Raw genomic sequence first — 11,136 nt, 5'->3', positions numbered from 1 at the left:
CATCTCTGTCTCCCAGTGTTCTACACATCCTCCTCTGGAAGACAGGAGGCGTGGGAAAGCCAGGCCTGGGTTGAGTGAGGGTTTGGGAGATGCCTCAAGTCACAGGTAAGTCTATTTTTCTCAACAACTCATCCCCGGGGAGTAAAAACCTCGATTTTACTTGGGCTTGCCTTATCCGTTGGTCAGGAAATGTACACACAAGAGGACCATAGAAGGAATAATGGCCTTGGAGTTCAAGAACAAACTGCATCCTCTTTTTATTAGCTAGAGAGCATGCTAAGGAGAGACTAGGGTGGGGAAACCTCCCCTCTATCTTCTGCTTCTTGGAACAGTCCTCTCTGAGGCTCTGTCTCCTGTGGTCAGCCATTTCTCTCTCCAATTGGTTTCTTTTTGGTAGGTCTTTGAATCCATTGGGAAACTTTCAGATTGATTAAAATCTAGAAGTGAGTGAGAGTGTCTGAGATAAACTTTCACCTTCCCTGGGCTATCCTGGGTGGAAACTCTGGTTGGAGAGAAGAAGACAGATGATCCTGGCTGCAAGGAGAAGTGAAGAGACTGACACTCTTCACCATACCTGTGCCTCTGGCGTCTTGCAATAACTCACAGCGTAGGTATCGCTACTTTACCATTCTTTGTAGATAAGAACATAGATGGGCCTGGGCATGGTGGGGCATGCCTTTTAATCCCAGCACTTTGGCAGGTGGATCCCATGTGTTTAAGGCCAGCCTGGTTTATGAAAGTGAGTTTATGACAGCCAGGGCTATTACACAGAGAAACCCTGTCTTGAAAAACAAAAACAAAAAATGCTTGTCAAGATTAAAAACTTGTTAATTATGTTTTTTTCTTATGTTGGTTTTTAAGTTTTCCATATGTATGCTACAGTCTGAAAGGCAGGAGGTTAAAGAGATCCTTAGTAAGAGACCAGGAGGAAGGAAGGATCTCCTAAGGAAGGTGAAACGGAATATAGTGTTATGGAGATATGAAGGAGAAACTAGATTATAATGGAGGAGGATTAAATAAGGAGGGGATTGGAGAGTGGAGAGGCAAGTAAAGGAGGGAAATGTGGGAAGGGACTAAAGGTCTTTTGAGCAAAAACAAACAAACAAACTACATGGAAAACCACTACTGTAGAAGTTTCCTAAAATACATCCATCCATGAAAGGGGTTTTTAAATGGGGTCACTATACAGTAGGGGAAACAATGACCCAACTAGACATCCTATGCCACAAGCAAAACCTCCAGTGATAGGAATGGTCACATCTTCTTCAGTCAGTCCAAGGGGGCCCATAGAACCCACCAAACATTACACACTAATGCCAAGGCTATTGGTTGCTCTCCACAGCCTGATGGTGATGCCCTGTAGCTGAAGACAACACTTACTCATAGAGAAGGCAAGCTGGTACCCAACTAGAAGCCTCATTCCCTACTGATGAGCCTTCCTAGTGCTGGTAGGTATCTACATGCTACCATGAGGAGAATTACCACTTAGCTACAAACCTTGCAACCAATAACAGTGACTTTCCTGAAAAATACACTGGAGTGATAGTGGCATAAATGTTATGGAACGAGCCCCTGGTTTTGATTGGATTTAAGGCCCACTCCATGAAATGGAACCCATACCTGACACTGCTAAAGTGGCCAAGAACCTGAGCCTGTTTAAGTCATGGGCCTTAGAGGAAAACCTAATACTCTTATCATGTTAAAGGCACATAACAATAAGATGACTCCTAATGACATACTGCTATACCAACGGATTAGCGCCTTGCTCAGCCCTCATTAGGGAATATTTTTTCCTGAAGTAGGTGGGAATTAACACAGAGACCCGGATAATGTGTAGAGGGTGAGAGATTTTGGAGTATTCAGCTCTAAATGGGAAGTCTCCCTCAAAGCCCTTAACCTCAAGGCTCAGAGATCTATGCAGAAGAGCTGGTGGAAAGATTGTAAGAGCCAGAGGTGAAGGATAACCCTAAGGAAACAATGTCTTCAAGACACAATAGGACTGACGCGTGCACGCGTGCGCGCGCGCGCGCGCGCGCACACACACACACACACACACACACACACACACACACACACACAGTTGGCAGCATATATAAGTTCAAGTCAGATAGGGTCCCAGTACTGAGAGGGGGAAGTGAGCATGGGTTCCTATCCCTAACCAAGAAACTATTTGCAAGATACCCTTTGGCAGAGGGGAAATCAGCAATTTAAAAAGAGATGTCACTGGGTATATTGGCTACACTCCAGGGGAGGTCCTTTGCCCAGGAGTAGTTGGTCAACACAACATGAATTCTTTTTTGTCTTGATATTTTTTGTTGTATTGTTTGCATATTTTCACTTTTGGTTTTAGCTGTTGTTGCAGAGAAAACATGAAGTTGGTTGGGTAAGAAGGTATGGGGAAGACCTAGGAGGAGATGAGGGAGGAGAAAAACATTATCAAAATATATTGTATAAAATGTTTTCTAATTTAAAAATCTTACAACTTCCAGCAATCTAGCTTGTTCTCTATTGCTTGCCCAAAGAAATGAATATGAACTTCATTTTCAGTCCTAACTCTCTTCCTTTTCTCCCATTTATCTGTCTGTTTATTTATAGTATTTACTTTTGAAATAGGGTCTCACTATGTAGCCTTGGCTGGCCTATATCTCAACTATGAAGAGTACTTGCTTCTGCCTCCTGAGTGCTGGAATTAAAGGTTTGTGGTTCCTTACCTGCATCTCTTCCTTTTTTGTTTGTTTCTGTCCATCCTGCCTCCATCTTCTTCCTCACGGACTCTGCTTCCTGCATCCCATGGTACATATCAGACAACCCCCTCTGCTCTTCTCATTCATGCTGTTCCCTGTTGATATCAAGTACAAGCCACCCTTTGAATTAGGGGTGGTGGGAGAGAAGGCTAGGGGAAACTGATTCATGATACACAAGAGGAACATTTATGCTGTGTCACCCAGAGCCCAGGGCATGGGCATGATGATAGTGCTGAGATGCATGGCACTTTCGTGAATTGTTTTTATTGAATGGTTGAGATTCCCACTGAATAAGGCCCAGAACAGAGAGCTTGGAGATACTCCTCTTTTGGAGCAGCAGAAGGAAGGGAAAGTTCTTGAAGGATGACGGAAGACCTCAGTCTCTCTGGACTAGGAAGGCCAAGGTGACATTTCTGCTGGACTGGAGTGGGTAGTAGTGAGCTTGCCAAGCTTCTACTGTGTTTTTTGAGTTTGGGTCCTTGTGTATAAGACAGAGTGATGTTGTTGGCATTTGGAGGGTGGGGCTGATGGCTGCACTCTGTCTTACCCAGTCATCCCTAGCCTTGTTGCAGACACGGTTGAACCCAGTTCACTTTCTCAAGCTCTCACCCGGTGCCTTGGCTCCCTGCCAGAAAGTGTTTTAAGACCTATACAACTGGCTCTCTTTGATTTCTCCCTTTCCTGTCCTTCGGAAACCCCACAAGGCAGAACTGCCTGGGTTTTATTCAGACTAATGAGGGTGGAGTGCACAGGCAGCCTACTTTTTGTGCTGATAGCACTCTGAAGCATGTTTTCCCAGGGAAATCCCACCCACTTTCTCCTAGTCTGCAGGAAGCCTGGGCCGGCTAGACAGCAGAGCATCTGGAACCCGGTGGGAATCACACAGGAGGGAGCTTGGGTGGGAGAACAGAATAAATCAAACCATATGGATGAGTGGGGCCTGGCTGTGCGAGTTGGTGACTTGCCACCTACACGGATCAAGTGAACAACTGCATCTCTTTCCCACCATAGGCTCTACCTCGTTGAACGGGCCAGTGTCTAGGACAGAGGTAGCACATACCAGAAGTCTCTAAGTAGACTTTTGGTCTACTTCCATATCACTAATGAATTTATAGAATATGCTGGCATCCAGCTTGACATTTTATTACACTGACTAAAGTCGATGTAAAGCTATGCATTTGAAATACGACAAAACAGGCAAAAATCCAAGCTAATTAAACACAACAGTCCTTAGATAGCTCTGAGCTCCTGGATTTAAAGTACGTGTTCTGCGTTCTCCTATGCATTCTATGTTTTCTTTCTTAATGTTAGCAATAGTGGTGGTTTTAAATATTTATTCTATTATGTGTATGTGTGTGCTTGCCTTAAGTGTGTGAGTGAGTGTATATACATCTGTACGTATGCAAAATTTGTGCTTGTCAGTGCCTTTGGAGACCAGAAGAGGGTGTGGGATCCCCTGGAGTTATGGGAGATTAGGAGTTGTTTGGTGTGAGTGCCGGGAACTGAACTTGGGTTCTCTGAAAGAACAACAAGCACTTTTAATCTCTTAGCCTTCTCTTTAGCCCCTGTAACATTCTGTGTCCAGCTTTTGCTGGTTTTTGTTTATTTGTTTTTGTTTTTTTGTTTTGTTTTGTTTTCTGACCGGGTTTCTCTGCATAGCCCTAGCTGTCCTGGAACTCACTCTGTAGACCAGGCTGGCCTCAAAATCAGAGATTCGCCTGCCTCTTCCTCCCAGGTGCTGGGACTAAAGGCATGCGCCGCCACCAAATAGTCTGGAAACGAATATTTTAAAAATAGTCTACGGGCAACCTTGAGTCACTGTAGCCCTTGGATGACTTTTAAGAAATTAATTTCAGTTCCAAGAAACTCTGCTCTAATAAGAGACAGTTTCCAGTAAGAGTTTTAAAACAATCTTAGCGTCACAAGCCTACCATGCACACGACACGTGACATCTGACTGCAGGGACACGGCCATACCAACTATTACTACCACAGAAACATTACAAAATACCTCTATTGCTTCACACAAAAAAAGCATATCATTTTCGGTATTTATTAAGTATCTAAATTATAGATATTTCTTGATTTGTTCTTTTAAGTGGTTATTTCTGGGACATTACGATGTATCCTGGAAGGCAGCAATGGGCTCAATGTTTTTCTCGCCACCTTTCAGTAATACAAGTTTTGGCTTACACTATGCTAAGGCAAGTCTGTGTAGTAGCATGAACTGCAGGTAATTTTTGGTTGGGTAAAACATTTTTAATTTCACCGTCTTAATCTGTTTATTATTTCACTGCAATATAAATTATCCACTCATCCACACCTTTTCCTGCAAATTTCGCACTTGCTTTCACCACAGAGAAGGTATTTTCTAAAAGGCACATATTAAAAAAAATGTTTAAAGACCTGCCCAGTAAATCTGTTCTATTTAGATGCCCTTGGTTTTTGTAATATCGATACTGAGTAAAAATCTTATGCTAAGAAATCAACAGGGAACATTTTACTTCCTCTGAAGTCCATACTTTTCTATGTAGTTGAGGGTGCTCTGTTGTTCTCTCTTGTCTAAGTTTGACCCTGTTAGCATTTCGTCAGCACGATCACGTACATCTGAAAGTCGTTAGAAAGTAAAATTTGATGTTTCCTTAAATGTTTGATGTTGAGCAGAGCCACAGAATACTTAGTCTTTTTGTTGCCCTTCTTCCCAAACACAGACACGGAAGCACAGTTATGATCATGTCTCTGAGTAAATTTGAGCTGTGTGCCGTCCGTGGGCAAAATGTGTTCCTGGGTATCAGGTTGAACTTAGTGCCATGTTTATAGACCTACTTAGGTAGAAAGCTGTTTTCTTCAGACTCTTGGTTTTTGCTTTGTTTTGTTTTGAGACAGGGTTTCTCTGTGTGGTCCTAGCTGTCCTGGAACTTGCTCTGTAGACCATGCTGACCTCAAACTCAGAGATCCACCTGCTTCTGTCTCCTGAGTGCTCGGATTAAAGGCATGCGCCACTGCACCTGGCTCCTTCAAGCTCTTTTTTTTTTTCTTGTTTTTTTTTTAATTAGTTTTATTAATTACACTTTATTCACTTTTATATCCCCCCCGTAGCTCCCTCCCTCCTCCTCTCCCAATACCACCTGTACCCCTCCCCAAGTCCACTGATAAGGGAGGTTCTCCTGCCCTTCCCTCTCATCCTAGTCTATTAGGTCTCATCAGGAGTGGCTGTATTTTCTTCCTCTGTGGCCTGGTAAGGCTGCTTCCCCCCTCAGGGGGAGGTGATCAAAGAGCAGGCCAATCAGTTCCTGTGAGAGACAGTCCCTGTCCCCATTACTATGAAACCCACTTGGACACTGAACTGCCATGGGCTACATCTGTGCAGGGGTTCCAGGCCATCTCTATGAGCAGTCCTTGGCTAGAGTATCAGTCTCAGAAAAGACCACTGTGCCCAGACTTTTTGGATCTGCTGCTTTCCTTGTGGATTTCCTGTCCCCTCCAGGTCTTTCTATCTCCCCCTTCTTTCATAAGAGTCCCTGCACTCTGTCCAAAGTTTAGCTATGAGTCTCAGCATCTGCCTTGATACCTGCAGGGTAGAGCCTTTCAGAGGCCCTCTGTGGTAGGCTTCTGTCCTGTTCCCTGTTTTCTCCCTCTTCCGATGTCCATCCTCTTTGCCTTTCTGAATGGAGAATGAGCATCTTAGTCAGAGGGGATCCTTTGAGCTCTTTAAGTCGTCAAGGATGACCGTGGAATTCTGATCCTCTTGCCTCCATTTTCTATGACTAGGATTACAGGCTTGGATGAGTGTTAGGGTTCAACCTCAGGCACACTAGGCAAGCATCCTACAACTGAGCTACATCCCTGTATATGTGTCTGTTTGGGGTAGATGCCCCCAAGTCCTAGTTTTGTGACAGCCAGCCAGCAGGCTCAAGTCCAGAGTCCAAAAGAGCTACAGAAAGTGGGTGACTAATGGCTGTTCGCAGAGCAGAACCCTCAACTCCCCTTACTCTACCCCTAGCAGTAAAGCCAAGCCAGCCTGCATAGGTAGTGGGAACAAGTTAACAAAGCCACAACCTCTTGCAAGTTTCATCACCTCTACAGAGATTAAAGACCTTTTAGTAACTTTCAGCAGATCAGGGTTCTCCCCCTCCACCCCCCCAGGTTTGGTAGCTCTTCCTTGATTGGTTTCCGTTTCTACCTTATTTGCATACTCACACTCAGCCCTTCAGGGCCCAGCTGGGCACCCATGAATTCTAGCATCTAAGGCTTCAAGAATTTTGTAAAGATGTGTTTGGGGGATCTGGGCTGCTGTTCAGTGCTGGCTTTCCTTTTTTAAGCTAAGCATACTCAACACCTGCCTGTCTGGTGTTTTTAAAGCATTGCCTGATTCCCATATTTCCTTCTTCATTTTCTTGGTGGGTCTAAATGTTGAAAGTGGGTTGCTGTAAGCCTTCCCTGATACCACATTGTGATATCTCTCTCCCACAGAGCCTTTAATATTTGACTTTTATATTTATAGGCTGTAGGCTGGAAGAATACATGTTTACAATTGGCATAGGCTCCTGATCAACTAGCTCCTTCATTGGAAAGTCAATAGGCATCTCTTTGAACAGAATGCATGTGTTTTGCTACAGAAAGCTACCTTGATCTCCTTCGTTCCAAATTGTGTGGCATGTTTTCCACACTTTCTGTCCAATATGTCTGTAAGAGCAAAGTGAGTCTCTTGTATGCATACATCTTTGGGCCTTAAAAATTCATTTGCTTGGGCAGGGAATGGTGGTGCTTGCCTACCTTGAAAATCAGCTCTACAGAGGCAAGGAAAGATCTCTGCAAGCTAGGAGAACACAGTGAGATGCTGTCTCAAAACAACAACAACAACAAAAAAAACCAGAACAAAACAAGATTCCATTCATTCATTGTGTTTTTATTGGGGAACTTAATCCATGAATATTCAAGACAAATTACTATAAGGTAAGTATTTCCTGCTGAAAATTTTGTTAACTGTTTTCTGGTTCTTCTGTAAGTCTTTTAGTAATTTTTGTTTTGTGATTAGACATGTTTTGTAGCTTTGAGTTCTTTTGATTTTTCTTCTGTTTCTGGTACAGATTTTTTGCTTGTGGTTACCAATTTTGCGAGAGTTATTCCAGGAGAACAGCCTAGTGTTGATTGCTGACATCTGTATACTTTTATCCCCCACTCCCACAGTTTTGATATGGGAATTCCTATTACTCTGTAATATATATCCCTTGATAACTTTAGCTGAGTCATTATTAATTTTCCCCTCTTTTAAACCTCAGACTAGGGCTCAAATGACTTTATACACCCATTATACTTCATAGTATTTTGAACACAGCTCTGAGTAAGTCATGCCACTGTTTGGGCTTTTGTGGACTTCATGAGTTAACAAGGTTTCTGTTTGTGCTTAAAGTATGCCTTTATCAATTTCTGTAAGCCTGGTGTGGAAATAAACTCCCCAGCTATGGACTGCTTAGAAGCATTTGTCTTCTCTCATTTTAGAAAGATAATTTCAATTGATAAAATATTTATGGCTAGTAGGCTTGTGTTTTTGCTTCAGCACATTGAAGATATTATCCCTCTGTCTCTGGCCTGCATAGTTTCTTATGAAAAATCTGTTGATGATTAAACCGTTGACTTTTTATGTAGTGTTTTCTTATCTCTTTCTGTTCACAGCTTTTTTCCTTTGACTTTGACCTTTTTCTCTCCTTCCTTCCTTCCCTCCCTCCGTGTATGTGTGTGTGTGTGTGCATGTGCATGAGAGAGTGAGAATGTGTGTATGTGAATGCCAGACATCAATATCAGGTAGCTTTCTTAGTCATGGTTCACCAACTTAGTTTTCTTATTTGGCTTGAGACAGGGTTTCTCCTTGTATAGCCCTGGCTGTTCTGGGACTCACTCTGTAGGTCAGGCTGGCCTTGAACTCAGAGACCTACCTCTGTCTCCCGAGTGCTGGGATTAAAAGCGCGCGCCACTGAGCTTGGCCATGTTAGTTTTTGAAACAGGTCTCAATGAGCCTGGCCTGATTAGCCAGTTCTTAGGCTCTAGAGGGCCTCTTGTTCCTGCCTACCCAGCACAGGGATTACAGATATATGCCACCATGCCTGGCTTTTTACAGGGGTGCTTGAGACATGAACAAAAAATCCTCATGCTTGTGAGGCAAACATTTACTAAGCAAACCATGTCCCTACTTTCTTCCTGGCATTGAGTTATAACAGTTAAAATGTTCTAGGCCTTGGTGAACTATCTTTTGGTATATCTGTGCTTCTTGTGTCTATGTTGGTATCTCTCTTTAGGGGAACTCAGGTCCTTGCCTTCTCAAATGTTTACTGAATGTTCTCATTCATTCTCTTCCTCCTTCCTTCCCTCCCTCTCTCTTCAGCTTTCTTTCTATTTTTTTCATGTATTTGCCAACATTTGTTTTAATGTTTTTGTTTGTATATTTCCGCAGTTCACTGACCTCCTTGAAGAGAATTTTCAGACCCTTTTCTTTAGGTCGACTGTGGGAGCTTTGTTAGTTTCCTTTGTGGTTGGCATTGATTTCCCGAGAGTCTGTAACCTTGCATCCTTATATTGGTACCTAAAAGCATGAGAAAACAGCCCTCTTCTAAGCAACTTTATTTGCTTGCTTGCTTTATTTATTTATTTATATTTTTTTGAGACAGGGTTTCTCTGTGTAGCCTTGGCTGTCCTGGACTTGCTTTGTAGACCACTCTGGCCTCAAACTCACAGAGATCAGCCCGCCTCTGCCTCCCTGAGTGCTGGGATTACAGGCATGTGTAACTGCACCTGGCTTCCTAAGCAACTCTTCAGAAATATTTAGGCCGGAAACACACTAGTTCAAATATGTGGCATAATCCAAATTTGAATCCATAATTCAAATATCAGGCATAATCCAAAATGACAATTTTTGGACATAGTTGAGAGAAGGGTTTGTGTTTCATAGCCAAGCCCCTCAGAAGATACTGTTGGGATGCCATCTAGAATCGGGGTTGGGAAGTCATCCAGAACAAGGGCTGGAAAGGAGCTTAGATAGATCAGAAACCAAGGTACCCAGAGCTTGAAGGTTGGCCCTGGTTACATCAGCAAGGCAATCACTGATGGCTTTAGCGTGCAGCTGAAATAGATGGTCATTAGAAAATCTGGTGCTTTGTGAAACGTGAGGCTCTGAGTCCCTGAGGCTGGTTTAAATGCATCCTCCTAATTGCTATGTAATCAACGCATTCTTGATGAAAGCAAAGACTTTCCAGACATTAGGCCTGCTTGAGCCTGAGGACCTGGCAATCATGTGCTGGACTCCCTCCTGATACCAGACACTGGTCAATCTGATGACCCTGGAGCCCCTGAAAGCCTACTGACCAAACTTCCAACTTTCGTTTGGGGGATTAGCCCAGGCTTTGGAATTCTCTTAAAATTCCAGCTTTGCTACTTGGTATCTGTGTGAAAATAGTCTCTTGAATTTCTGTAAAAATGTGCATAAAGTTAAGTGCCACACAGTGATGTCAGATGCTTGAAAAGAATGGTTAGCCTTAGCATGGTACTTATATACATGAAGCTTCATCAGACATTAGTTTCAATTCTTCCCTCTCAAAACTACAGCTAGAGTCCGACTCGCTCCCAAGAGCAGGATTTACCTTCTTTATTTGCCTAGTTCAAAGCAGTTATTATTTTTTTCTTTTTCCACTTTTGTGTGTGGTGTATATGTATGCATATGCATGCATTGTTTGTGGTCACACTCATGTAAAAGTGTGTGTATCGTAGGCTGGAAGTTGATGGCAGGAATCATACCCGATGGCTCTTCAGCCTTTTTTATTGAGAGGGTCTCTCAATCAAATCCAGAGCTCAGCAACATGGTACACTCACTAACTGCTTTGCTCTGGAGATCCTTTGCTCTGCCTCCTAAGGCTGGAATTATGGATGATAAGCTGCCCCAGCCACCATTTATGTGTTTTCCTGGGGATCTGAACTCTAGAACTCACGGCTCAGCAAATGTTTTAACCACTGAGTAATCTCCCAGACCCCAAATCAGATCCATCCATCCATCCATCTATTTTTGGTTTTTCAAGACAGGGTTTCTGTGTATAACCTTAGCTGTCCTGGAACTAGTTCTGTAGACCAGGCTGGCCTTGGTCTCATAGAGATCTACCTGTCTCTGCCTCCCGAGTGCTGAGATTAAACACATGCTCTACCACAGCCTAGCTACCAGCTTTATTTTTTAAATGTATAATTCCTTCGGTTAGAAAACAAAATAATGTATCAATGTAGGGTATCTATATATGCTATATTGTAATTTTACTTCTACCTTATTTCAGGTTGTTTGTCTAGAGGTTAGTTTTAATGTGGCTTCCACAGATCAATGAAGACTGAAATGTGACCAAGAAATGAGGACAAAG

This window comes from Meriones unguiculatus, chromosome 11 (assembly GCF_030254825.1).
Source record: "Meriones unguiculatus strain TT.TT164.6M chromosome 11, Bangor_MerUng_6.1, whole genome shotgun sequence".
Lineage (NCBI taxonomy): Eukaryota > Metazoa > Chordata > Mammalia > Rodentia > Muridae > Meriones > Meriones unguiculatus.
This window is presented reverse-complemented; position numbering follows the sequence as displayed.